The sequence below is a fragment of the Rhinolophus sinicus genome, linkage group LG01, assembly GCF_036562045.2.
Source record: "Rhinolophus sinicus isolate RSC01 linkage group LG01, ASM3656204v1, whole genome shotgun sequence".
NCBI lineage: Eukaryota > Metazoa > Chordata > Mammalia > Chiroptera > Rhinolophidae > Rhinolophus > Rhinolophus sinicus.
In genome coordinates this window covers 197,276,977-197,295,593 of record NC_133751.1, presented here as the reverse complement: position 1 = coordinate 197,295,593, position 18,617 = coordinate 197,276,977, and the positions used below count along the sequence as shown (strand labels likewise).

General features: G+C 43.3%; 1 long non-coding RNA gene across 1 annotated transcript; it reads right to left on the bottom strand.

Moving 5' to 3' along the window:
• Positions 1-8,090: 8,090 nt before the first annotated feature.
• Positions 8,091-18,584, bottom strand: LOC141567339 (uncharacterized). The gene is made up of 4 exons (XR_012489954.1): positions 18,452-18,584; positions 10,420-10,824; positions 8,613-8,742; positions 8,091-8,222 (listed from the first exon to the last, which is right to left on the bottom strand). It is a non-coding gene; the product is annotated as an uncharacterized LOC141567339 (long non-coding RNA).
• Between the last annotated feature and the right edge of the window lie 33 nt (positions 18,585-18,617).

The following is an 18,617-nucleotide window of genomic DNA, read 5'->3' as shown; positions in this document are numbered from 1 at the left end:
TGATTCCAGGCTCTGCCTCAGCAATCTGGAGGTCCCTGCCAGCCACTAATTTTCATGATTTCTTTCACTTTTTCAGAAATTGATCGTGATGCTCTAACTTCTGCTGCGTCCAGCGTCTTATGCCTGACTTTCGAAATCCTTCATCATCTACTTTCTCCTACTTGTACCCACGGCTCCCACCTCCATCGCCCCCCCCCCCCACCAACTTCTCTAATTTCTGCCTTCTTTTCTCCACCTCTTGGCATTCTTTCAGAGTGTGCCCTTTGTCGTCTCTGTATCCTGAAACTTGCCTCACCTTCAATATCCATATAAGCCTTGATCGATCTCTCTTTGAAGACCCTGTAATTCCAAATTTGGCATTTGATTATATACTTGGTACGTTTAGAAGCTTTTTGTTGTGTTTTCTCCCCAGATAAATTGCAAGTGCCTTGAGATCTGTAATAAGCATATGAAAAATAAAAAACAAATCTGATGATTGACATTTTTCAATGGCCCCAGTGGCACAGCACCTAACACCTAGCACCAACACCTAAGTTGGTAGATATACCTTTGGCTCTCTTCTACATGCAATAATAAGAGAGGTCTTTGTTGGCTCAATGGCGTCCTGATACTGGACTTTAGACAGGCTTCTCTGATCAAATTTGGGGAATCTGCAGTATGCTGACACTGACTCAATAAAGTCTAGCTTATAGATTCTTTGTGAGGAGTCGAAATAAACATTTATGTGCTCAACACTGATTACACATTACCTTTAATCCTTACAACAGACTTAAACAAGTGGATTGTTGTCCTCATGTTAAGATTTTTTTTAAGAAGTTTAGGTCAGAAACTTGCCCAAGTTCACAGAGTTAAGAATGAAGTCAGGATTTGAATACAGGCTGGGCTGACTTCCAAGCCCTTGAGCTGCTTCCAGAGCATCTCCCATTCATTCTGTCATATTATAGATTTCAAGCAGGCACACCATTAGAGTAGAAATGGGTGAACAAGAGTATGGGTTCAGAGGAGCAATCCATCAAATGTTCAAGTAAACTGGCAGCATCATACAGCTAGGAATTAGTCAATACATTATTTCTTTATATTTCCATGGATATTTGAAAAACCCTAAAACCATAAAGTTTTCAGAGAACACCACATTTGCTCAAAATTTTCACATGCTGAATTTGATAGTGCTCAGAAAATAGTAAACATCTAAACATGATTGATTAGCCTCCTTAGGAGGGAAAATCAATGTTTTACTTTTCCTGTAGTTTGGTGGAGCTATTTTATTTTTTTCAAAGGTCTTTCTTTATAAATCTAAATGCTTAATTCAAATAAGTCCTTGGGACCCCACATAGCTCCATTGTACGTAGTTGCATTGAAAAATGCATGGCTCAATAGCCAAAAAAGTAATTTACTTACATCTCTTACAGAATATCAAAAGGGATCAAATTCCTAAACCATGAGAAAACATATCAAACTCTATTTCCGCTCATACCCATTTCTCTTCTACACTGAAGTTGTTTTAAAGCCTCTCATTTGCCAAATCCCCAAAATCTTTCTGAGATTTGACCTACCTGAACTCCCTCTCTCTCTCTTCCCTCTTCCACTTCTTTCCTCTCAGGTCCACTATTTTTCCCCACCTGTTCTTCTCATTTCACACCACACACACACACACACACACACACACACACACACACACACACATCAAATTAGCAGAGTTATGACATTCTTGAGTGTGAGAAATTAAAAATGGCCACAACTTTTCATGCCTCTTTAAATCCATACCTTTTGCGATATGATTTTGTAGCTCCTCCTGTTGAGGCAGAAGTGACTGTGCCAGTTCCAAGCTTAAACTTCAAAAAAATGCCTTGCCTGCCTTTTCTCTTCCAATCTCTCTGTCTCTGTCTCTGTCTCTGTCTCTGTCTCTCTCTCTCTCTCTCTCTCTCTCTCTCTCTCTCTCTCTCACACACACACACACACACACACAACTTTTACATGGCTATGTGAGCATGCATAAGCTAGCTTGCTGTAAGCTGAGAGGAGACTAGTTGTTCTAGCTAAGAACATTCTAAACAGCATACAACCAACCAACCTCCAAATATGTGAAAGTATAGCCAAGATCAGCAAAGCCAGGCAGTCATCAGCCAGCCCACCAAATCATCACAGATGCATGAGCATGCCCAGCCAAGACCAAAAGAACCAACTCATAAGCTCATGAGCTAAGCAATGTTTGTTGTTTTAAGTCATGACCTTTTGGAGTGCTTTGTTACACAGCACTAGCTAACTAATACATCAGTGAAAGAGGAAAAATCAGAACTGGAAGCAGAGGTGAAACAGCAAATACTCATAAACAATTTCTTTTTTCCCTTTTGGTAGAAACTGATATGTATCAGTGAGAGTTTCTAACAATCATCAGCACTAGGGTTCAGTGTTATCATTTCCTTCTTCTTTTGGTTTAATCCATCAAAATAACTCTGGTCAAAAAAAAAAAAAAGTACTACCCATGGACTTTCTATTACAAATGCAGAATTCTTTCCTAGCCCCTGCTGAATCATAACAATGTAATCTGCAATGTTCCTTCTAATCCAAAGCAAAGGTCTTTTTCCACCACCCACATGGCTTCTGGTCAGAGTCCACTGCTTGAAGGTTTTACTGAGAGCAATGCCTTCATATCAAAGAAGCACTTATCATAATCTGTGAAAGGTTTGTGTGTGAGCAACAGCAATGTGTAAGCCACTGACTCGTGACAGAGCTGTAATGATATCTACATAGTGGCTGCATCCACTGAGGAAATAGTCCTCTTCTGTAGACATTTGTTAGCCTTCAGACATTTGAGACATAAATTCTTTTGAAGTTAAAGTATATACCTCTGAGATACTGCCAAAGAACTCCTTTCATCACATCCAAATTCTGCCCCTACAAGATGTTCTAAAGCTTGGGGTTTTTTTTAAAGCAGAGCTATCACATAATGATGATAAAGCATTTCCTCAAGATTTAATAAACACATTTCGAGATCAATTGAATTAGGAAATAATATGCATTGTCACCATCTGGTGACTCCCTCAAAGTGTTACAACTATCTCCATGCCAATAATCAACCTTTTATTAATGCCTTAAAGCAAGAAAAGATAATTTTTAAAAGAACGTATGGGAATTGTTTTGTAGTCTTTAATAATCTCATAAAGTACAGTGTATTGCAGCATCTTTGACGGTTCTTTGCTTACAACACAGAAACCAACCATAACTAAATCAAGCAAAAAGGAACTTATTAGGAAGGACATGGGATGTCTCTAACAGTAATTTTTAAAAAGATTAAAAAAAAAAAGAAACAGACTTCAGAAAGTACAAGGAACAAAGTTGCTCCAAGTATGAGGTATCACCTCTTCAAATTGCCATTGTCATGATAAACAATCCACAGCCTTTTTGTGCCGTTTTGCTTATGGCTCCAATTCCAGGAAGAGAGTATCTGCTTGGCCTAACTTATGTCCTCTACTCAATCTCGTCCAAGGGAAGTCTGAGCCATCTTAATTGGCAGTCCCACCAGGATTGCTTCCAACGAGGCAGAATGTGTGTGGAAAGAAAGGAAGTCGTTCCCCAAAGCAACATAAGGGTTCCATAACCTGAGGAATGAAAAATGGGTGCTGGGACATCAGACAACAGAATTCTACATGGAAGTCGGCTTGTCAGACGTGTCAGAGCCAGAATTCAGGCCACGTCATCTGGCTCCATGGCACAGGCTGGAAGTTGCTGTCCTCCCAAAGGTAATGCCCAATGCTGCAAGGGGAGGTGGAGTGCCCAGCCTGGGGGGCAGCAGCCTGAGGATTCTGGGGAAAGGTGGAAGGCCAGAGCCCCGGAAGAGGGTATTTGACAAGGACGGGGCAGCACAGGGTAAATTCAGTCAAACCTGCCAGGCCCTGCCAGGGGTGGGTCCTGGTCTCAAGTTTTAGCAGGAACCCGTATGCCAAAAAATATCAGTGCCTGACTGCCTCAGGCATGCCCACCATAAAGACCGGAGGCCTGTTACCTGAGACGTCATTCGGGCAGAGCTCATGAACCAATGAGAAACAAACCTGGCAACATACCAACAATCACAAAACATTACGGCCATGCTCAGTGTCTGGCCCTGAGCCTAGACAAACAATCACCCAAGAGTCCCTGGGACTGGAACCCAAACCAGAACCTATGTACTCCCTGCCCCACGACAGCCCCGCTCACAACCAATACTGTGTGTGCTCAGTCACTGTACCCATCCACACTCCTGATCCATTCCCTGCTGGACCAGAGCCCTTCAAACCTGCCCAGCTCCTTCCTGCCCCTCTGTCCAAGAACCTCATCCCTGTTCCTCAACCCAGCAGCCATTTGTCAGTAACACTGTTTCATCCCAAATATATCCCCCCTGAATTCACAATGCCGCTATCCATTGATGATGGTTAGCAGAGACTACACAGAGATTTTACCACTATACCCACAGTCCTCAAACTGAACCACTAGGCTCCTGATGCCAGGCAACGTTACACCCAGTCTTACCTGGGAAGTCAGATGGCTGGCGATCTGCCTTGGGCAGGACCTCCCAAATGGTCACTCCCAATTGCATCAGCCCCTCTGGCCCCAGCCCAGCCTGAGTCAGCTTACTCCCGCCTCCTTACCAGCATGTGGGTGGGGTGCCACATCATGGTAACACAGGTTGGAAGCAGAAGCCCATTTTGTTGATTGGCCCTATGTGGTGTGGAGCAGGCTGCGATGAGTGTTCACACAAAGTCACAGTGCTACACGTCACCAGGATAAGGACCACGCAAGAAGAGCTAGGGGTCATAGGAACTGACATGGCCCTGCTCCCTCTTGCATGCCTTCCACTTCTTGGCGTTTGCACTGGATATTCAGTTATGGGGGACCTGCCTCCTGTGTCCCAGGGTGCCCTTGGATATCCACTGGCTTTTCCCACTTTGAAATTGTATCTCTTCTTTGCTCATAGTTTTGGGAAAAAAACAGCGATGAAGATCCTTTCTGCAGCTGTCCCCTTGGCCCATTTCCATGCAGGTGGAGGCCTACTCCTTCAGGCACTAGGCTATTAGCTGATGGCTTCACTCATATGGGGCAATATCCAACCATGCAAGGCAAGCTTCACAAAGAATGACCTCAGTTTGGCTGCTGCTCGGTAGCTATCAGAAGCGCAGACGAGAGGAACAGGATTTCCAGAGGTCTGTGACTCTTCCCCTAGAGCCAGGACTATTCATCTGAGAATGAGAATGGGTGTCAGGAGTCATTATATTTGTATAAAAATTTTTGAATGTGCATTTTTCTGAAAACAGGGTCAATAGCTTTGATTCGATTGTCTCCCTCACCCACCCTTCCTCTGTCCTATCAGTATTGCACCTAGGATATATCTGCACCTGCATTCCTTCACCATCACCTTGGTCCCGCTTCTCAGAACTGCTACAATTGCCTCCCAGTGGCCTTCTGACCTATGCTCTGGCCCGCCTCCAACAATCAGATTTGCCCTACAACCAGAATAATCTTTTAAAAGCAGGTTCTATTGGGACAGCCCGTAAACTTGACAGTGTTCAGCCTTTCCACTTCTGCTCATCCACTAACATATTTTGCTTTTGCTGCTTTAGTTTCTGCCCTCTGTGGATGTTCTGCTTTTGCCAGCTCAGTTCCCACAACTGTGATCCTGGATCAAGATGAATGTGTGAAGAGACGGTCCAGAGAGAGATGGGAAACAAGGTGAGGTGGTGATGAAACAGTGGGATTGCAGACTGACGCTGAGGAAGAGTGAGGGTGAAAGAGGAAAGGGGGAATGAAGAGGGAAGAGGCTGCAGAGCTGTTGTAGAATTGGGCTGGATAGAAATGGTGGTTTCAAGAAGTACTTCTGTCTGTTATAAACTGTATCCTGTGTTAGTCCTGTGTCAGTCATTGTCGTGGGCTGAATAGTGTCCCCCAAGACCCGTGTCCACCCGGAACCTCAGAATGTAAACTTATTTGGAAATAAGGTGTTTGTAGGTGTCATTAGTTAAGATGAGGTCCTATGGGATTAGGGTGGGCCTTCAATCCGGCACTGGTGTCCTTATAAGAACCCCATCTGAATACATAGACAGAGACAGACACACAGAGAAAAAGACTGTGAAGATGGAGGAGGGATTGGAGACGATGTAGCTAAAACCAAGGCACACCAAGGTTTGCCAATTACCAGAAGCTAGGAAGAGGCAAGGAAGGATCCTTCTCTGGGCCCTTTGGAGGGAGCACAGCCCTGCCAATACTTTGATTTCAGACTTTTGATCTCCAGAACCACGAGAGAATACATTCCTGCTGCCACCCCGTTGGTATGATTTGTTCCAGCAGTCCCAGGAAGCTAATACAGTTGTTACACTGCAGTAACAAATAAACCCTGAAGCCTCAGGGCCTCAAAAGGGGGGTTTATGTCTCACTCATCCAAAATCTGAGGCAGGGCACCAGCCCCCTTATATCCTGCCATCCACAAAGATGGCCTCCAAGATCGCTGTGCAGGTGAAGTAAGGATGGAAAGGTCACACGGAATGTTTTGAAGAACCAGACCCGGAAGTACTTGTATCATGACTGCCAAACCCTATCTCATGGTCCTAACCAAACTGCAAGGAGGGCGGGAAAATGCAGAGGAACACATGGTATCCAGTGAGTTCCAATACTCTGCCAAAGATCCCCTTTTAAAAGCACACAAAATGATTAGAAAGATCTTGGCTTTCAATGACAGTGTTTTGCATTTGGCAAGACTGAGCCCTAAGGTGCCCAGAAGGAACTGGTTAGGTTGTATAATCATATCATTCCCAGATTACAGCCCTTCTTTTTTCTCTTTGGAGAGAGAGAAAAATCCTTACTATGGTTCCAAGATGGATCCTGTCTTCTGGGCCCTGCCGACCCCTCTTGTCTTAGGTGTGCCCCTCTCCCCCAGTCTCTCTCCACCTGTCCCACAAATCTTCTTCAGGTTGCTCCCACCCAGAGGCTTTGCACACATCGTACCCCCTCTGTAGAATACCTTCCTCCTACACTATCTTTTAGACCTCAGTTCACATATCACTTGCTGAGTGATGTTTTACCTTAAAACTATCGTCGTACGAAATGTCCAAACCTATAGAGAATTTTTGTGAGTTTGAGCCAAAATGATGACCATTGCTGGGAAGCAAAATCTCCATAGATTGATAAAATATTCCGGAGAATGGCAGCTTTGCAGCTTATTTTATACATTAGAATCAAAGGAGGAGACTTAAGGAATGTTGCATGAAATCCATTGGTGGTAGATTAAGGGGGTGGGAGAAAGTAAAGTGGGGAAATCTCTGGGCTTGGATAAAAAGGCAAAATAGACTCAAACGTCCTTTTTACATTAGTGGGTACAGGATAATTAATAACGAACATTTATAGCACATAGAGATGGTTTGTGGGGAACAAGGTGACAATGAGGGGTTCTGTGGTCTCCTGCTCTGGTGCTTTTGGTTGTGCTCTGGGGGGTGTGGAAAAGAAGATTACTTTGATATTTCAAAGGTATGTTATCTTAGATGCAAAACTACAATAGACAGGCTCACCTAAGGTAAAGATTGACCTTTGTCCAGGAATCTGCAGGCCTTCAATGAACTACCCAGCATGGACAGCTTTTAGTTAGGACTTTTTATGTTCAGACCATCCTATGTGGTTACTTTCGATTTCTGAGGTTTATGGAGCCTGCCAGGCTGGTGTCCTCTGAGCTTGTCAGGGTTTGTATGTGGCCCCTTTTTTGTCCACAATACTACCCCTTTCCCAGTCTAAATTGTATCCTTCAGTTATTCTCACGTAATTCCTTGTACTTTCCCTTCTTCTTATTTATCATAGTTTGTCATTATATGTGCATGTGGTTATTTGATCAATCTCTCTCGTTTGCTGCCATTTCTCAGTAAATATTTATTTTAAATGAATGAATAAATGAATCGATGGGTGAATTCCGAAAAGGGACTTGGGTCACAAAAAGAGTTAATAATTGCTTTATTCTAAACATTCTAAAGTAGGACATAGTAATTATGATGCTTTTAGCCACAAATAAGAGAAATAAAAACTTAAAATGCCAGGACAATAAGGAATATTTATTACCTTTATAACAAGGAGTTCCTCGGTAGCAGGTCTCTCTGGTTGGTTAACTCAGCAGCTCAGTGACATGAAAGACGTTCTTTCCATCTTTGGTCCCTTCCACCCTCAGCATGCTGCTTTAGTTCCTCTCAGAGTCACAAGATGATGCTCTAGTTCTGGGCACAAGTAGAAAAAGTGATCTCTTCATTCAGTGTAAATCTCTTTTTATCATCAAGGCAACTTTCTCAGAAGCTCTCCTGCCAATTGACTTCCCAGCAAATCATTTCTACCTTTAAAGCAAGTGTTGGCAAAGAGAATGGAATTATCATGATGGGCCAAGATTAATGAGAATTACTCCAAAGACAGGGATCAGAGAGATGGATGGATAGATGCCTGAACAAAATCCAGATTCTTCTAGCAAGAAAAGCAGTTGGCTTTCACAGATAAACAACCATATCTGCTACACACTGATTGGAGATGAATGTGCTGCACATACCATAAGCCATCCCCAGGTGTATTGTCAGGTTTTTTTATCTGAGTATAGAATTTATTATATGAATACCCACCTTGATAGGTTAATAGGTGTCAGATAGAAATGCTGTGTTGAGCTGATTGTATTGCTGTGGTCTGTGGTACGGTGTATATTTTCCCATGAATAAGAGGCAGGAGGCATCAAATATTACCAAGATGTTTGCACTGGAACACACGAAAACTTTTACTCATGAGTAAATCAAAGTGAGTACTTAGGACAATGGAGACATAGGTCTAAAAGATCGTTTTATATCTATAGATATAATTTGTGCACAAAAACTTTAGCACAGGGGCCTGTGGGAGCTATCCCATGCCTCAGTAGCACTAATCACACATAGGGCCCAGATCTTGGTTTCTAAATGCTATTCTCCAATAAAAGGAACTAGGGCTCCTTGAAGAAATGATTGATTCGAGGGCTGGGTAGAGACAACACAAGATAAGCCTGGAGCAGCTCATAGTTCCAGAAATCAAGGAAGTGATCAAAAGACAAAAGGATGGGGGCATGTCAAAGGGACATAGAACGAGCTCCCAATGGCCAAAGTGGGACAAATTTGAGCAACAGAATGAATAGTGAGTGTGGTGTTGTGTTACAACCCCAAATATGAAATAAACAAACGTACATCCACAGTGATATAAATAAATAATTGAATTAAATAAATGCATAGGGAGAAGGGACCCATCTTTCTTACAGAAGAATCCCATTTGATGTAAGTCCCACTTCCAGAAGGTGAAGCTTGACTTTTTTGAGTGTGAGCTGGACTATGACTTACACCCAAAGAATAGAGTATAGAAAGGGGGAACATAGTAACTTTACAATGGAGGCTGAGAGGATAAGAAAACAAAACACTTACATATGCTGCCTATAAGAGATTCACTTCAGATCGACAGACACACACAGACTGAAAGCAAAGGGATGGGAAAAGTTATTTCATGGAAACGGAGACAACAACAAAAAAGCTGGGAAAATCATACTTACACCAGGCAATACAGACTTTAGGCTATAACAAGACACAAAGAAAGACCCAGTAAACCCACTTCTGGGTATTTATCCAAAGAAACCCAAAATGCTACTTCGAGGGGGCATGTGCATCCATATGGTCATTGCAGCATTATTTACAGTAGCCAAGATATGGGGCATCCTGGGTGTCCATCTATGGATGAATGGATAAAGACAGAGTGGTACATATATACAGTGGAATATTACTCAGCCATAAAAAAGAGAAAAATCTTGCCATCTACAACAACAGGGATGGACCTAGAGGGTAATGTGCTGAGTGGAGTAAGTCAGACCAACAAAGACAAATGTCATATAACTTCACTTATGTGTGGAATCTAGAGAACAGGATAAATGAACAAACAAAACGGAAACAAGCTCATAGATAAAAGAGCATTTTAATGGTTGCCAGATAGAGGTGGGGGATGAATGAAGGGGAGAGGAGATTAAGAGGCACAAATTGATAGTTACAAAACAGACATGGGGATGTATAGTGTGGGGAGTATAGGCAGTCGCGTTATAATAACTATGTATGGCGTCAGATGGGTACTGGATTTATTGGGGTGATCACCTCATAAGTTATATAAATGTATAATCCCTGTATATTTGAAACTAATATAATATTGTATGTCAATTGTAATTGAAAAATTAAAAGAAAAATTTTTAAAAGATTTATTTGATCACATATTGAAATTAAAAAAAACACAAAAAAACAAGAAGTGTCGGGCTATGGATCTATAAGGTCCCTTCCTCACTCTAGAAATCTTCGAAGAGATGTTCAATGCTAAGATGACACTGGCATTAACAGCGTATGTTAACAGATACAGTTAGACAGAGCTCACACTTACAGATCCCCTTGCTGTTGAGTTGCTGGTTCTGAGATCCTTTAGGTAGAAATCTACAAAGTATAGACCGGAGAGGCTGAAGAGGGTCCTCTAATGGTACTTTATGGAATTATTGCTTAAAAAGTGACAATGGATCTCTCTGTCTGGTAGATCTTAATAACTGATTTTCATTCTTCAACAAAACCCAGTCTTCTCCAGGGTCTCATGAAAATGTGGGTATCATTAAATCTGAAATGGTGTATAAGAAGAGGGGACAAGTGGAAGCAGATGACAGAGGTGGCATGCAGAGTTGTTTCCCATGATGGAGAGGCCGGTGGCCTGGAACAGTGAGAACAGCTCTACCATGATGCAGGATACAGCACGTATCAGGTTGTGCCCGGTGATTGACGACAGAGCATGGTAAGCAGCCTGCAATTTAAAAAAAAATTTTTTTTTCAATTTTACTCAGAAGCTATTTTTGAGAGTTTACAGGGTAGTTTTCCTCACTCTGCAATCTGAATGAGCTTTGATGATTTGGGGGTCTTCCTGAGAATTTGGAGACAACCCAGCATAGTTCCCTGGAAGCTTTGTCACCTGCTCTGAAGTTAGGAACCCAAGAGAACACATCCTTTCTTTCTATGTAGAACTGAAAATCTCAGAACACTTGTCTTCACTTTCCATTCCCCCAACATCTGTCAATAGGGACTGGGAATAACTATAATAAATGCTGTCATTTATTAATTCCTACAATGTGCGAGGCACTATAGAAGGCATGCGAGAAGGGTTGGTATAGAGCAGAATCAGCAAGGAACCAAGCTAGACCAATGAAGACTGATAGTACACTTCAGAATTAACAACAGTAATACTATGGACTGAATGTTTGTGCCCCACCCCCATTCATCTGTTGTAACCCCAACCCCCAACATGACAGAATTTGGAGATAGGGCTTTTGTGGAAGTAACTCAGGTTAAAAGAGGTCATGAGGGTGGGGCCCTGGCCCTACGGGATTAGTGTCCTTATAGACACTAAAGAGACATCAGAGCACTCTCTTTCTCGCCAAATGCTCACCAAGGAGACATCATGTGAGCACACAGTGAGCAGCCAGCCACCTACAACCCAGGGAGAGAGCCTCACTTAGAAACTGACCATGCTGGCACCCCGATCTTAGACTTTCAGACTCCAGAATTGTGAGGAAATAAATTTCTATTGTTTAAGCTACCCAGTCTGTGGTCTTTTAGTGACAGCAGCCCAACCAGACTAATATTAGTAATAATATTTGTGGAGCTCTTTGGACGTCAGTGTTTTCAGTTAAATTATCATATTCATTTCTCACAGCAGTCCTATGAAAGGTGTTGTTATTTTTCTTTTAGACATGAGGAAACTGAAGCCCCGAGAAATCAAATGACTTGCCCATGATCACAAGTAAGAGGTGGCAGAAATGGGACAGGGACTCAGGCCTTCTGGCTCCCAGTGTCCAGTCTTCTGAGTTCTTCCAACATGCCGTGGTCTAGAGACCTAGAAGAGGCAGACGACTGAGGACATTAAGGAGCAGGGAAAGCATGAATACTGCCCAGGAGCCAAGTCTAGCTTGCTCTGTGCGTGGCTGTCACTTTTTAGAACAGTAAAATTAATTGCATTTTTCATTCATTAAAAAGAAAAAATTATTACGGCCTTCTCTGTGTAAGGCACTGTGTGAAAACTTAAAGATATTTTAAAAACATGCCCATTGCCTTGAGGTTAGAGCCTAAACCAATGCTTACATCCCAGGCAGGATGTGGTCATGTAAAATAAGCAACCCGTACTTACAGCTATAGGAGTACTGAGTGAGGAGACATCAGTGTTGGCCGGGCTGAGGGGAAAATTGTGAAGGATGAAAATGATTTCAGTAGTAGAGAAGGGTGGCAGATTATGTCCAAAAATGGGCATGTCCTCTTGCAATGTGATTTTTTTCCCCACTCCTCTTGTTATAGATTGAATCGAATCCCTCCAAAGTTTGTATGGTGAAGCCCCAACCCCCAGTGTGACTGTGTTTGAAGATACAGCTTTTATGGAGATAATTAAGGTTAAACAAGGTCATAAGGTTGGGGTGGTGATCTGATAGGACTGGTGTCCTTATGAGAAAAGAAGAGACATCTGATCTCTCTCTCTCTCTCTCTCTCTCTCTCTCTCTCTCTCTCTCTCTCCAAGCCAGGAAAAGAGGCCCCACCAGAAACCACCCTTGATGGTACCTTGCTCATGGATTTCTAGCCTCCAGCACTATGAAAGCGTAAATGTCTGTTGTCTAAGCCACCTAGCTTGTGGTATCTTGTTAAGGCAGTCCTAGGTGACTACAATATCTGTCATCAAAATGTAGAGTCTGCTTCTCCACTTTGAATTTTAGATAGCCCTATGGCTTGCTTTGAATGCAGCAGAAGTGACATTATGCCAAATCTATAGCTAGTTCTTAAGAAGACTTGCAACTTAATTACTGTTTCCACCCTCTTCTAGTCTTGAGCCATCATGTAAAGAAGTCTGAGTACTGCTGGAAAAATCATGTAAGAGAGAAGCCTTTTGGTGTGAAATATGACAAGGGAGAAAAATCCCATGAAGATGAAAAAAAAAAACTGTTGGAGAGAGTAGACTGAGAGTTGCAGCCATCCCGCTAAAGGACCCCATGTGAGTGAGTCCATCTTGAATCCTGCAGCTGCACGAGTGAGGTCAGACTACACTGGGTGGAGCAGAGAACCATCTCAGCGAAACCCTGCCCAGCCAACCCCTAGAATCATAAACAAATAAAATGGTTACTTTAAGCCATTAAGACTGGGATAGTTTATAATGCAAAAATATTACTTGCCACAGGTGAAGTGAGAGGAGGGTATTTGGGACAGAGAGAATGGTTGAACAATGCCACAGAGGTAGAAAAATATAAGTGATTCTGATTGGTAAAACCTGTAGGAAGAGATCAGAGAAAATGAGAAAATAAGGCTAGCAAGGTAGGTTAGAGGAAGGCTGTGGAGTTTTCATTGTTACACATTTTTATTGAGCACTTACTATGTGACTGTCAGCTAAATCCTTTTCATGGATCAACTACTTAATTCTGCCTTAATCCTATGAGTAGGTTATACCATTATTATCTGCCATTTTAAACATAAGGAAGCTGAGACTCAGAAGTTAAGTTACCTGGGGAAAAAATATTAGTGGTAAGATTGAAATCTGAAATGGGCCATCTAACTCCAGAGCCTGTGATCATAACATCTACAGAAGATTACCTTAGACAAGGAATTTGAATCTTAGTGATAAACCTGGAATTATTTTGAGCAGGTGGTGGCATGACTGAAGCAGTACTTTAGAAAAATTATGTTGATAGTGGTGGATAGAAACTGGAAGCTGAGAGAATATTTAGGATGTTATCAGAGTGGCCCAGGTATGAAATGATAAGGGCCTGAACTAGTTTGAAAAATAATGGGAAAGGGGTGAATAAGAGGGATTTGGGAAAGACTATTAATTCCCTCAGGGAATGGCTGGAAATGGGATGAATCAAGGGACGGGGAGAAGCCAGAACTCACCCTCATTTTTCTGGCTTTGGTGACCAAGGTGACAGTCAGTCATGTAAAATACTTACGGGGTACAGGAGAAAGATCTGCTTTGGGAAGGAAGAGAATAAATTGGCTTTTGACTTGTTAGGTGGGCGGTGATGGTGGGCTATTAAGTGGAGGTGTCTGCCAGGCATTTGGAGATATGTGAGTGGGAACTTGGGACAGCAGTCAAGGCCATCTGTAGATACAGGCTTGGAATTCACCTAGAACTAAGCCAAGTTACACACATCTAACTTGGGAGTGTCAATTAGGGGTCCTTGGTTGCAAGCAACAGAAACGGAATCTGGTTAGAAGTAGAAAAGGCTCAAAGAAACAGAGTCTACTGTGGACTTTTACTCAGAAGGGGCAGGGACCATGGTGGTTCTGGGGACGCTTATGAAAAGAATTCACAATCTCATCAGGCTGGGAAGAGTCAGCTCCAGTGGCTTTCCCCACTCTCTTCAGGATCCAAAGTCCTAGAAGGGGATCCACTTAGCTTGGTCATATGCCTACCCTTGCTTGTATAGAGGAAGTAAAGACACCTTGACTTCCATTTTTGACAGGGAGGCACATAGAGCAGGAGAGGTGATTTACCAAAAGGAACCATATTCTGCTATCAAAAGACAGGGGGAATAGATGCTGGGTGGCCACAAACCAATCAATGTTTGCTCCATCCAGAGAGTGTCTGGAGGAGATAAGAGAGCTTCAGGCAAGCAATTGCACAGCACTCATGAGTGGGAGGAGGAGGAGTTGATGAGGGAAAGATAAAGGCCAGCTAAGGAATTGGAGGAGAAAGAATAAGCAAACAAATTATAAAATTGGGCAAAACACCAGAGTTAAATGCTACCCAGCGATCAAGGGTGCTAAGGAATGATGAAAAACTACTGGGGCTGGCAATCAAAGTTATTGATAACAAAGCTTTGAGAGAGAACAGGAAGAGAAGGAGGGATGGAGAGGTGGAAGGGACAGTGATGCAGGTAAGAAGAGACAGGGCACAGTGTGGAAGTAGGCAGGCAGCATCGATTGTTTGGAGGTAAAAGGAAGAAGCGCTAGGTTGTTGTTTGAAGGGGTTGTTTGTGTTGTATCACAATGATCCTCAGCACCCATAGTTTTCCATTTTATTTGGCCAAATATAAGTAAAAAAATTATACTCAGCCCGGAACTTAGTATTGTCTTTTTTTCTGAAGCTCTTGATGAAAAGTAGTGACGAAAATGGGAAAGTGAGAATTGATGATGTGGTTTGATCTGTTTCAGAAGTTACAGAAAGAGGAAATTGGATTTATTTGAAAGCCAACTTGAAAGGGAAACAAAAACACGAATGCCCTTTATAAGCTTAAAAAAACAAACAAACAAAAAAAGAAAAACAAAACATAACAATGCAACAGTCCCAGAAACTAATTGTATAAGTGAACTGTTATAACCAGTCTCCTTTCCCACCCGGCTGAAACGATCTTACATAACAGCACTTGCATCTATAATGTTGTGTAACAAGTAGACTTGTGGGGTAATGTGTTTTCAATGTGGGTTAGATGGGAGAGGAGCAACTATTATTATCTTATTATCGTAACATCAGTCACTCTTCCAGACACAACACCATCACCCACTGGAAGCTAAGGATAGTTTTTACTTAAATGCAAGGTCATAGAATTAGGGTGCATGGGAGAGCAGTGGGGATGGGGCGAGGGGATTTTCATCTTCTCCAAAGCACTCAACATTGGACATCTTCCAAGAGAGGAAATGAGACTAAATAGATCATTTGTTTTATTCTGTTTGGGCATTTCTTGCGTTTCTCTCAACTGCAGCTTATGGACACAAAGCCAAACTCAGAGACTGGCTGGAGCTGGCTAAACTCCAGGTCACTTTTTTTTTTTTTAAGGAATAAACAATTTCAAGCTCCCTCAGAGGATTAAGGCAAGCCACCCAATTGAAGGACAAAATGGAATTCTGCTGCGAATGCAAAGTTGCAAAGAAAAGAGGCAGGTAGGTAGAGACGCAAGGGAAATGCTGATTGAAAGTGCTCATCTATGAGAAATAGATTTCAAAGAGGGTCAAACATTCGCGGAACTGCTGTTCCCGCACACCGACTGAGGTAGGAAGCACAGCTTCTTTAGGCCAGTCCCCGAATGATGGGTGTCGGACTGCCTGGTCACTTGAATGTCATGGAAGGCTTGGGAGATTGCTTCTGTATCCTCTTGCTGGCATCAGAAAGGCCGGCTAATGCCAGCCATGCACATTCTGTAACAAGCATAGTTGGTATTCCCAGCATACACTGCTGGCAGAATGGGTCTTTGTCTTGAATCACTTCCCTTTGGGAGATACTCACTGGCAGTCCCATCCAATGTCCAAGAAGAGCGAAAGGCACATTAGTGGTTGGGCTCAGGTTAGCATATTAGTGAACATGGCACCCTGTCTGATTTCAGAATTGACAAATCATGTACAGTATTGCTCAAAATGTTCCTTCGACAGTACTAGTAAAATGAATCTACAGCAAAATGAATGGCAGTCATTAAACTGGAAACAAAAGTGGTAGGTCCCAAAGACTTCTGACCATCTTTTATAGATGAAGAATCCGGACTCTAATTACGCTCTAATTGGAAAACTAAAACTTTTTTCCCCTGAAAAACGTTGGTCCCATTAAAACAAGAGAGTGAATTTCTTTCATAAACTTAGAATAACTTTACTTTTGATAACTTTAGAGTAACTTTACTAAAAATTTAAAATTGCAAATAATTAACCAAGTGTTTGCAGTATGAATCAATATATCAATGTTCATATCCAGATGGTGATATTATACAATAGTTTTTCAAAATGTTACCATTGGGGAAAGCTGGGCAAAGTCTAGTCTCTCTGTATTATTTCTTACAACTGCATGTGAGCCTAGTTATCTCAATACAATTTTTCAATTAAAACAAGTGATTGAGATAGAAATGGGTGTGGGGAATCAGGCAGGCTTTCATAACGTGGCTTCACCCACTCTTCTTGGTTCTAGTCTGTTTCTCCACTGGTCCCCTGAATGACTTCCTTCTGTCTGGAAGAGGCTACTCCGAGCTTCTCAAACACACGGAGCTCATACCACCTCTGGGCTTTTTCTCCTCTAGTATCCCCCATCCCACCTCATTCTTTCCAGCCCCAGCTCACCCTGCTGATTAGACTATGCCATAACACTGTCCCCAGAGCATGTCTGTAGTTATAAGGCATTTATTCACCAACCAGTCAACAATAATTTATTGAGCAACTTTTATATGCGTAGTATTGGCTCTAGACACTGGGGACGGGGTGAGTTGGAAACTATGTTGAACTGGTTTCTCATCCCTGCTTTCTGGAGCATATATTCTCACAAGGAAAGGTGAAACAAAACCAGGCAAGACACAAGTAAAAAAAAATTAAAATGATGAGGGCTATGAAGAGAGTAATAGTTTGGAGAAGGGAGGAAGTGACTTTAGCTCAAGTGGTCAGGGAAAGTTTCCTAGAGAAGGTGACATTTGAGTTGCTACCTGAAGTATAAAGAGGCAGTCATGAGAAGATCTTGGGGGTGGAGAGAGCATTTCAGGCAGAAGGTAAAACAAGGCAAAAGGATTTAAACCTGCTCTGTAATTGGATATGTACATTAGGCATGACTGTAAATAAGGAAACAGGTTTTCTTTTGGCGGACTGTTTCCCTTTTATTTTAGGGCCAAACCTCCTATAGCTTGTTTCCCACTGAGAGAAGCTGTGAATACCTGTAGGCTGGCCCAGATGTTACACTTAAAAGCAACTTTGCCCAACACAAGCACACCGTCTAGCATGGCCATCTACATGCCAATTGTAGGTTCCAAGTCCCTCTAATCAGTGGATGGAACCTTAATTCAAGGCTGTGTCTTAAGAGATTTACCACATTTCTTTCTCACAGCTGGGGCCCTGAACCTCCTGGTGAGGGTTCTGCACTGTCTAAGGGCAACATAAATTATGTCATTAAGTTGGGTTCTCACAAACCTAAGTTGACGCAAAGGAGGACCGAATATGGGAGATCTGAATAATACTGCTGGGAGCCGGGCGGTAATTTGTCGCTGGCCCCACGGGTCTGAGCCCCTCTGCTGCGCACAGCTCCGGTCCCATCGGCTGTAGCTACCGGTGGGGAAGGGCTAGATTCTCAGCACTCTGCGGGTACCTCATGCTGTCACCGCAGCCAGGAATCCCGTTTTCTGGATTCCCTTGTCTGCCATCCGCCTAAGGCGACCAGCGGCCGCTTCTCTGTTCCCGCGGCCAGAGAAGTCGGCTCCGGGGAACCCCGCGAAGCACCTCTAGGGGTGATCTGCTCCTCCCCCGCCGCGACCTGGCACCGTTATCATCACCGGGAGCGGTGGGCACTGTCCCAGGGCGCTCCCCTGTCTCTCCCAGGGGACAGCCAAGACGACTCGCCCTGCGTTCCAGGGGCGCGCCAAGAGCCCTTGGGTCCCTCCCCCTCCCACCCACACCCGGATCCCAGCGACCCACGTGCAGCTCCGCCGGGGTTGGCGCCGCACCTCGGAGTCAGTGTGTCTCCCTGCGCTTTCTGGGCGCAGACTCACGACTGGGACCCTTTGGGGGCGGCATCCGCGAGACTGCGGCCGGAGTGGGGGCGTCCCGGCGTGCGGGCGCGGGGACGCTGCGGCCCGCTGGCACACAAAGGAGGCGGCGGGAAGGCGGGGC